Raw genomic sequence first — 9,899 nt, forward strand, 5'->3', positions numbered from 1 at the left:
TTGTTGAAAAAAAGCGGAAAACTGCGAACGTTACGTAAAACGAAATAAATATAAATCAATTTAACGATTGTATAGGAAATTAGTTGTACAGTTTTATTTAGATTACGACCGCAGTAGCGTTAAGGTATTTTAGCATTACTACTGCAGTATTGTAGCGCGCCGGAAGGCGCAGCGTGGGTAGACCCCCCACAAGGTGGACTGATGACCAGGTAAAGGTCGCGGGAGTCCGCTGGATGCGGGTGGCGCAAGACCGGTCATTGTGGCACTCTTTGGGGGAGGCCTATGTCCAGCAGTGGACGTCCTCTGGCTGGTATGATGATGATGATGATGATGATGATGATGATGATGATGATGATGATGATGATGATGATGATGATGATGATTATAGCGCGACATTAGGTACTGTCGACTGCATTGCTGCTGTAAATATCAATAATCCAGGCAGCAACATCGATTTTAATATTTGCGGAAGGCAGTATTACTGTTGCGCTGGAATACTGCTGCAGTTATAACATGCTGCAAATAACGCGCCAACAGTAATGTAATCCAAATGTTCTAACGTTCGGATTCAGACTGAATATAACACTTAAATATAATGCTGTTGCAGTCACAACTCACAATCCAAATGAAATCTTTATTTGCGTTATTATTTCACACTGCCAGAATTAATGAACAGCTAACTATATTTAGCATTAACGTTATGTTTCCAGGGAAATGTGAACGTAATACGAACATAAGGAACCTATAAATTGCTTTTATTCAATACTGCTTGCATCGTTTATTTAAAATCAGTATTTCCTGGCTTCTGTAGTTAAGGCTAAAATGTTTAAAATCCTATACTCAGCTAGCAAATAATGAAAACGTAAAAGAAAATTAACGCAAGAAGATTGAAACCGGTTTTCACGGTGTGCTGGGAATGCTGTTACGCATCGTCCCCCTGGCCTGAGGTGGGCCAATTGGGGGGGGGGTATGTTTACCGCAAACCACGTTCGACGTGTTGCCTCCCTGTCACACTTAGGTTCGTACCTAAATTTACAAATGCGATAGAGAGGCAACACGTCGAACGTGGTTGTTAGTAGAGGAGTCGTATGAAAATTTGTATGTAAGGGTCAAAATAATTCCCACAAAGACGGGCTTTGATTTTTTTAGTTCTTTGTGTGTATCTTTTTGACATACTAAAAATATATCAAAATATATGCATGCAAAACGCATTTATTGACATTTCAAATTTGAAAAATCAAAAAAAATATTAAAAATCGTGTGTGGTATCAAATGACAGGAAATTACACGCTAAAAAAGGTTGTGAAGTTGATTTTACAAAATAAAAATAAAAAACAAAGTGGTGGCTGAAAGACTGTTTTTTTTTTTCAATGTTGAGAATTATTTCCTACATTGAAAACTAAACTAAACTATCATAGTTTTACACATCAAAATACATTGTGTAAAAGAAAAGAATATTTAATTAATGAATACCTATTTTTAATTATATTAATATAATATGAAAAATATAGGCTCTATATTAATTTAAAAAGTTTTATCAATAAACTGAACGCACCTCAAAGGAGAAAACTATTGTAAACTGGTCATATTTTTGTAAAACTCGATTTCGACTGGCAAATTATATTACTTTTTGGCAACCGGGTTTTTTACCCTAATTAGATCCCGCTGAATCCGAATTTGCTCGATCGAATTCTTGACCGGAAGTGAGATATTTGATATTAAAGGTTCCTTTTTTTAGCATGCCGTAAATAACTCTTAAACGGTGGCGCATAGCAAAAATGTTCTTATACGTAAGTAATCTGCATAAAATTTCCTACAAGAAAGATTTCGTACAATTTTTCGCTAGGATCAATATTCAAAGAGATATTAACGCGGGAAAGTTAATTATAATCACTTCTAAGGTCGGTTTTTTTTTTAGTTTTACGTAAATAACTCGTAAACGGTGGCCAATATATTAAAATGTTGTTAAATGTTAATAATCTACACAAAATTCTCTACAAAAAAGATTCAGTACACTTTTCGCAGGGATTAATATTTAAAAAGATAATACAGAGGGAAAGTTAATTATAATAAATTTTAAGGTTCCTTGTTTTTATTTTTTCGTTAATAATTTGAAAAAACAAAGCAGCGAGTAAGTTCATTATAATAAATTTTAAAGATATTATTTATTAATAACAAAGTGAAAAAAAAAACTAAACGTTAAAATTAAAACTAAAATATAACAAATCTTAAACTAAACTTATAAGTAAAAAATGCTCCCCAGGTCACCTTCATGAGTTATGGTGCCCAGAAGGCTGGCAGCGTTACCTTTTTGGATGGCCAGGCTTATCCTCTGGCCGAGGTAGCTGCCAGCCCTCCGGTCACCTGAGATGTCCATGAGGCGCTGGGACATTCCTTAAATAAGCTTTTTGTGCTAGGCCCCCACGGTCCCAGAGTCTCTACGCCAAACGGCGCAAATATGTAGCCCTCGCCGAGGACAGCATATTTGCGCCGCTTGTTCTGTTCAGCGGTTGTAGCCGCCGGTCCCGCCTTGACGGAGGTCGCTTGTAGGTGGGACGGCGCGAGCGTGTCAACGCAGGTGGCGTCCCACACAAGCGTCCTCCCCAGCCTTCACGGAATAAGTGAAGTTCCGTCGGGCCGCTTGCCGTCGTCGCGTGCGATACCGTTCGGCTCTAGGATGGCCGGCACGCTAAAGGAAGCAAGCGCCCTCCGGATGACATCATTCAGGGAGGTGTGGCGAGAGATGCGGCCTGCGCTTCTCTGGCAGGGCAAGCCGTGGTGGCCCAGCTCGTCAACATTGGAGCCACAGCGGCAGCGGTGGGGCTCATTGGTTTTGACCCCCAATCGCAGACTGGTAGCGAGTGCGAGGGCCTTTCTCTCTAGGAGAGTGCCTATGTTGGGGGATGGCAATGCATGGAGCGAGAGCCCCGACTCTGGCTCCGATACAGCTAAGAGACGAGCGCGCTCTGCAGGGCTTTGAGCATTATCAATAAGAGCTTTTAAGGTGGCTCTGCAGAGGGGCTCATCCCAAAGTTTTTGAGAATGAACGAAGGCTGGGATTGGATTTTCCGGGCAGGCTTGCGTCCAAGCATTTTTGGCCTCGATCTGTATTTGGATGCAGATATTGTCGGCGGGAGGGCAAAAAATTTTACTGGCGAGATCTTGCGTGCTGTGGAAAGAGGACAAAAAACCTGGGAGGGCGATGCTGACAACTAGCCGGATGCCCAGGCCGCCATGAAGGATTGGCAAAGAGGCCTGAGTCCAATTTTAAAGTACCTTTTTAGTTTTTCGTAAATAACTTGTAAACGGTGGCCCATAGCAAAATAGATTATACTTTACAAATTATTTACGAAAAACTAAAAAAAAAGTGACATGTGAATTGATTGTAATGAACTTTCTTCCTTTAATATCGTTTCAAATATTGATCCCAGAGAAAAGTGTTAAGATGTTTTTGGACAAAAATTTTATGTAGATTATTTATTCATAAAAACCTATTTTACAATGGAACACCGTTTACGAGTTATGTACGAAAAACTAAAAAGGGACTTTAAAAATTATTATAATACTAATAATATATACTTACCCGCTTCTTTGTTTTTTTTTTTAATATTGATCCTAGAGAAAAGTGTTCTATATGTTTCTTGTATGAAATTTCATTTTTATTATTTATGTATAAGATATTTTTTGCTGTGTCATACTTCAAATTATTAACGAAAAATAAAAACAAGGAACCTTAGAATTTATTATAATTAACTTTCCCTCTGTATTATCTTTTTAAATATGATTCCCTGCGAAAAGTGTACTGAATCTTTTTTGTAGAAAATTTTGTGTAGATTATTAACATTTAACAACATTTTAATATATTGGCCACCGTTTGCGAGTTATTTACGAAAAACTAAAAAAAAAGCGACCTTGGAAGTGATTATAATAAACTTTCCCGCGTTAATATCTCTTTGAATATTGATCGTAGCGAAAAATTGTACGAAATCTTTCTTGTAGAAAATTTTATGCAGATTACTTACGCATAAGAACATTTTTGCTATGCGCCACCGTTTAAGAGTTATTTACGGCATGCTAAAAAAAGGAACCTTTAATATCAAATATCTCACTTCCGGTCAAGAATTCGATCGAGCAAATTCGGATTCAGCGGGATCTAATTAGGGTAAAAAAACCCGGTTGCCAAAAAGTAATATAATTTGCCAGTCGAAATCGAGTTTTACAAAAATATGACCAGTTTACAATAGTTTTCTCCTTTGAGGTGCGTTCAGTTTATTGATAAAACTTTTTAAATTAATATAGAGCCTATATTTTTCATATTATATTAATATAATTAAAAATAGGTATTCATTAATTAAATATTCTTTTCTTTTACACAATGTATTTTGATGTGTAAAACTATAATCGTTTAGTTTAGTTTTCAATGTAGGAAATAATTTTCAACATTGAAATAAAAACAGTTTTTCAGCCACCACTTTGTTTTTTTTATTTTTATTTTGTAAAGTTAACCTCACGACCTTTTTTAGCGTGTAATTTCCTGTCATTTGATACCACACACGATTTTTAATATTTTTTTTTATTTTTCAAATTTGAAATGTCAATAAATGCGTTTTGCATGCATATATTTTGATAAAAAGATACACCCAAAGAACTAAAAACATCAAACCCCGTCTTTGTGGGAATTATTTTGACCCCAAAGGCTATATCATCTCTACTATGTGTGGCTTGTCCCGATTGAGATTTAACAACAGCACGATATTTCACGTTATACTCATTCATCTTGGTTAACTAATAACTTCTTGTCTGTGGAAAATGATTATTGCGAGTGAATCCCTTGACCACAATTATATCCTAAATCATGGTCGTATCGCTCGATTATAAAGTCACCCTGACCGGAACACAAGCTTGGACCCAGACAGCAAGCACATAGTCAAAATCTAATAGAAATTGATTGCTTAGAAAACACGCTGGATTTTTATTTATTGGTATATCCACCTTCCTTGCATCGGTTTCCTCATCACTGAGGGTCGTATTGGTGTTTCCAGTAAGGTCAATATGGAGAAGATCGTCTATCAGGTAAGACTGTCTACAAGTTCTTTCGTCGCTTCTAACTCTAGTAGCGTTTGTACACATATTCCACTTACAGAAGATCGGTAGAGCAAAAGGAGCGAAACTCTTCCTTTCTGTCTATCTGAGCGAAGTACGTATACAAAATCGAGAGTTTTTGACCTAATGTCTTCCCCACCAAATAAAAATATTATTCCGGTTATGTACCACATTGATATTAATCTTATAATAATACAGGGACTATCAAATAGCCAAAAACACCATCAAGATTTGACACAAATTTTACTAACAAAAGTGTGTCCTTGCTAGTATACAGGTAGTTTTTATGTTTAGTTGAATATACCTCTACTAATTCTTGAAGTGCCTGTACTAATCCTTAATGGGAATATTTAAAGATCAGCTAAACAGTCTGAAAACTGAAATCTTTTAATTCCAACAGATAATTAGCAGATTGGTATAGCAGTAACATTAGTGCAACAAGCTGATTGATGAATGTATTATTATAATAAGTACGTTCTTAAAACGGCAAAAAAAAGTGACAATCATTTACTCATGCGTACACACACATAAGAGTTGGTACAAGGTCTGGGTGGATACAGAAGCATGTTGCACTGAAATTGATTACGTTAGAGTAGCAATACCAGACGTGATGAAGTGATTGAGTATAATTTTCATAGGTCATTAGGAGTTTCATTGGTTAGCTTTAAATACCTAGTTTCTTCTACACATTAGATGTTACATGTTTAGCATTCACAATTAAGTGGAAGAAAACATAGTAAAGAAATCTGCATAAGTCTGCAAAGAAATATAAAAATGTGTGTAATGGACTGTTATTGAAAAAATCAGTGTCTTCTAGTAAATCATAACAATATGAGCTGGTAATGAGAATATTCATTTTTTTCTTACATAATAAATTTTTATGCTAGATTCAAAACTTATTAAAACCAGGTAAAATGTTACAAAAATATATATTTTCCATTACTATTAGTTCTGCACATGTACAAGGGTAATCACAGTGTTATAATGGCATTTATGGCACTTAAGGAAGTGCTCCAATCTTGCAGTCCAGATTCGACCAAGATGTCAGATAACACTTCGCTTTATCTTATCTTTCTTACTGCAGGGAATCATCATCATCCTAATTAATATTTAAATTTTAAGTTGATTCAATCCCGGGCGAGAAAGTCAATTAAAAAAACGGAATGCAATTTTGTTTCTTTTTATTAATAAAAGACTGTTTCCTTTAAGTAAAATGAGCTAACTTGAGGTTTAAGGTACTTTCCCTCCAGAGCCCATTAATTTCGTCCACACTTTATGATAGAGTCCGACTATCTTAAAGCCGAATACGTGAAATATGGAGCGGCCATACATTGTCACGGCCAGGAGTCCAAAGATGATGCAAACTAACCCTAGATAGCCCTGCTACTTTAACACAATGCGCGTATCAAATGCCGTTGTCTGAATGTGGGACGATCACGCTAGCAGCTGTGATGCACATTATGTATTACCAAGTTAGATGAGACAAAAAAACGCACGAGCCAGTCGCGACGGGGCTGTATCTATAGTGTGGTTGTAATTAATTGATTATTCGTTTCTGTCTGCTTTCATTTTTTCTTCTGGTAAAACTTCCGTTTTATTTATGTCATCGATTTCTTCTTTCAACATCAGAACGCCTAGTGTAAATTTCATTCGGTAGCGTGAAGTGACGGACGCGTTTGCTTTAGGTCTCCTTTTGTATGGGATTATGAGTTTCCAAAACGCCCCGCTTGGCGGGCTGGTCAAAATTTACACTAGAGCGCTGGTGGCCTAGCGGTAAGAGCGTGCGACTTTCGAGGTTGCGGGTTCAAACCCCGGCTCGGATTATTGTTATGTTAAGGATAAAATCAATGAATCTATAAATATGTTTACATTATGTACCTACACCATATACGCATACAAGTCCGCACTATACACTTGATGCACATAGTAACCAGCTTGTCGATTTTCCATAGCTGATTATTCTTATTTTCACTTAGAAAAGTATTTTTAACTTCATAACTTTCACGGTTTCGCTACAATATCACTAACTAATTATTAGCAATTTATTTTTTCCTTGAACTATGTTTTAGTGGACGAAATGTTTCATAATACATACATGGTAATAGTCCGGATACCTTCAATAAGAATTTTACAGTACATATGGTCCTATTTTCCCGCACTAGTGCGTAAAATAGCACTTTTCGTGCGTATGTCAAAAGTTTAAAGGGCCATATGTACTGTAAAACGTTGTACGATACACGTGCGAATAGGTAATTCGCAACTCGTGTCGATTTAAAACACTCCCTTCGGTCGTGTTTTAATTTATCGCCACTCGTTTCGAGTTTCCTCTTTTCCGCACTTGTATCGTAAATAACTATTATCACAATACCTCCTATATTATAATTGTACCTATACTAAGCTATAATCATATGAAAATTTTTGTTTTATAATGGGCTCACTACCCTTATATGAAAACCACTTTTAACATGGAAAAATATCCTACTAGGTACTTCCACGAAGAGTGTATTGAAAAAAGTACATGAATAAATTATTGATGATTTGCGAACTAAAATAGCACTGGTTGTGATTTTTCTAAATGCAGCATGACCTCAATTTTACATCATAGCTATCAAGAATTTCGACCCTGGCTATCGTCGTCTAAATCTCTGTCATATTAATAGTTATACAATTAAGCCTGATGCAACCGAAACACCTGGCTAAAACCAGTCCCAATACACCTGCTAGTTATCTAACATCCGAAACTCCATTCGTTGAAATTATTAGTGAGACATCCGGCGATATTGGAGAAGTCATGGTTAGGAAGAAGAAGTGGACTGTATAATAAAATTAAAAGATGTTGAAAATGGGAGAAAATAGCAAATTTATTGGAGTACAAGAAAAACATGAAGAGATCCATGTAGTGAGAAATATCAGCAATGTCACAGATTTTAAATGTCAATGAATCATTGGCGTTTGCGTCTAATGCAGACGATGTATGGTGAAAGACATTACACCGCCTGGGACGGAATTAAGAAAACGCTGGGATACCCAGCACCTACATTACCCTCTCGGCTTCACTGTCTTGTCCCACAGGAAAGGCGAGCCAATACGTGTGGAGACAGGTTGGCTGCTTATTTCAGGTTTGACCCTACTTGCGCCTTACGGAAACTCTCTCTCTCTTCTCCTAACAAGAAGCTATTTTGTCATAGGAATGGGAATGGTCCTCTTAGCATTGGCTTAAAAAAATGGATATTTCAGATTTTAAAACCCATACTTATTTGTGTTAGTCTACTTATATCTAAACTTAAAAAACTACATGTTTAAATGTTAATACTAAGGTTATTATTTGTAATGTTGCTAAGAGATGTGACCATAATAATATGGAATTTGAGAAAACAATTGAGGTAGAATTAGTATCGCTGATAACCATCAACCATAAACACATCCTAAACCGTTTTGAGTTAATTGCACTTTCTCGTTTAGATAAGACTCGTTAAGAACATTGAGAACATTTGTTTCACGCTTGGATTCTTTAAGGAACTGCATTTTAGCTAATGTACCTATCACAACTGCATCAGTAAAATGAGGTAAATAGATTCTAGTTTTCTTTTTGTTTTAAGTAGAATTAAACAATTATTTTTTTGTTATTTGTTATCTTGGAACTTACCTATGTTGAACAAACGAAATCTTTGAAGCTATAAACCAATAAGTAAATTTTAGGTTATTGCAGATCAGGAAATTCAAAATGTTATTTTTAAAGCCTTTCACCTTCTTGAATTATTTAAAACTGTTTTTAAATGTCTTCTCCAAATATACAATGAAAGTAAATTATAAAAAAGGCCGTACACTTTTTCTTTTTTAGTTTCTCTTTAAAATGATTACTTTGAACTTACAAGTAGCCGTGCAAGTCCAAATTAGCATATTGCTTCTGATATTTCAATGTCAATTGCGACACAAATTAAGTAAGTACTCGCAAAACTTTCTTCAAAGTAAATGTTTAATCAGTTCTCACATCTAGTCCATCTCATCCTGGTCGTGACCGACATTTTTATCGAAAGTGTGCCTAAAAACTTATTACGTTGCGATTTACATCATCAGGAAGTATTTGTGTCAACCACCCACCACATCCTATAAAGAGAAAAATTAAATAAAGTGATTTCTCTTCACACGCTGCGCCTGTACGATGCCGCCCTGTGTCCGGTTTACATCCGTTGCTTTTCCTTTAAAGTACTGTAAAGTGTTGCAAAACTACGTCTGCCGTCGTAAAATTCTGAACGCTCACGAATATAGTTCGTATCACCTTTCAGTAATGCCGTTTTGATCAGGAGTGAACGGCAAAATTAATTTTGTATAAGAGTAATGCCCGACAAGCAATCATTTATCGTTGTGAAAGATGAAAACAGAGAGAATTAAAGCTTATATCCAAGCAGATAAGATGTAAACCATTTTGAGACGTTGAAATGATAAATTTGCAGTGAACGAACTTACGATGTGGTCTTGACCGACAAAGTTAGCATTAACAGCGATCACGTTTGCTTTTCTCGAATTTGAGCCTTTTGGTGTTTATCTGGAAGGTTCTTTGTATTGTATTTTTTTGTTTTTGACCTGTTGTTTTACCCAAAGACCTGTAGAGTATTGTGGGGGGAGGTATTACATAAAGCACGTGAGATGCAGAAAGTCGACGACTATGGAGCAACAATGGCGAAAGCTATTACATGTCGATGGATTCGTAATTTATTCGAAACTTATTAAAATTACTATTACTCAAAAAAATTGTAAAATGTGTAGTAGTAGTAGTAGTTTTTCGGAACTTATGT

This window comes from Cydia splendana, chromosome 21, assembly GCF_910591565.1.
Source record: "Cydia splendana chromosome 21, ilCydSple1.2, whole genome shotgun sequence".
Classification (NCBI taxonomy): domain Eukaryota; kingdom Metazoa; phylum Arthropoda; class Insecta; order Lepidoptera; family Tortricidae; genus Cydia; species Cydia splendana.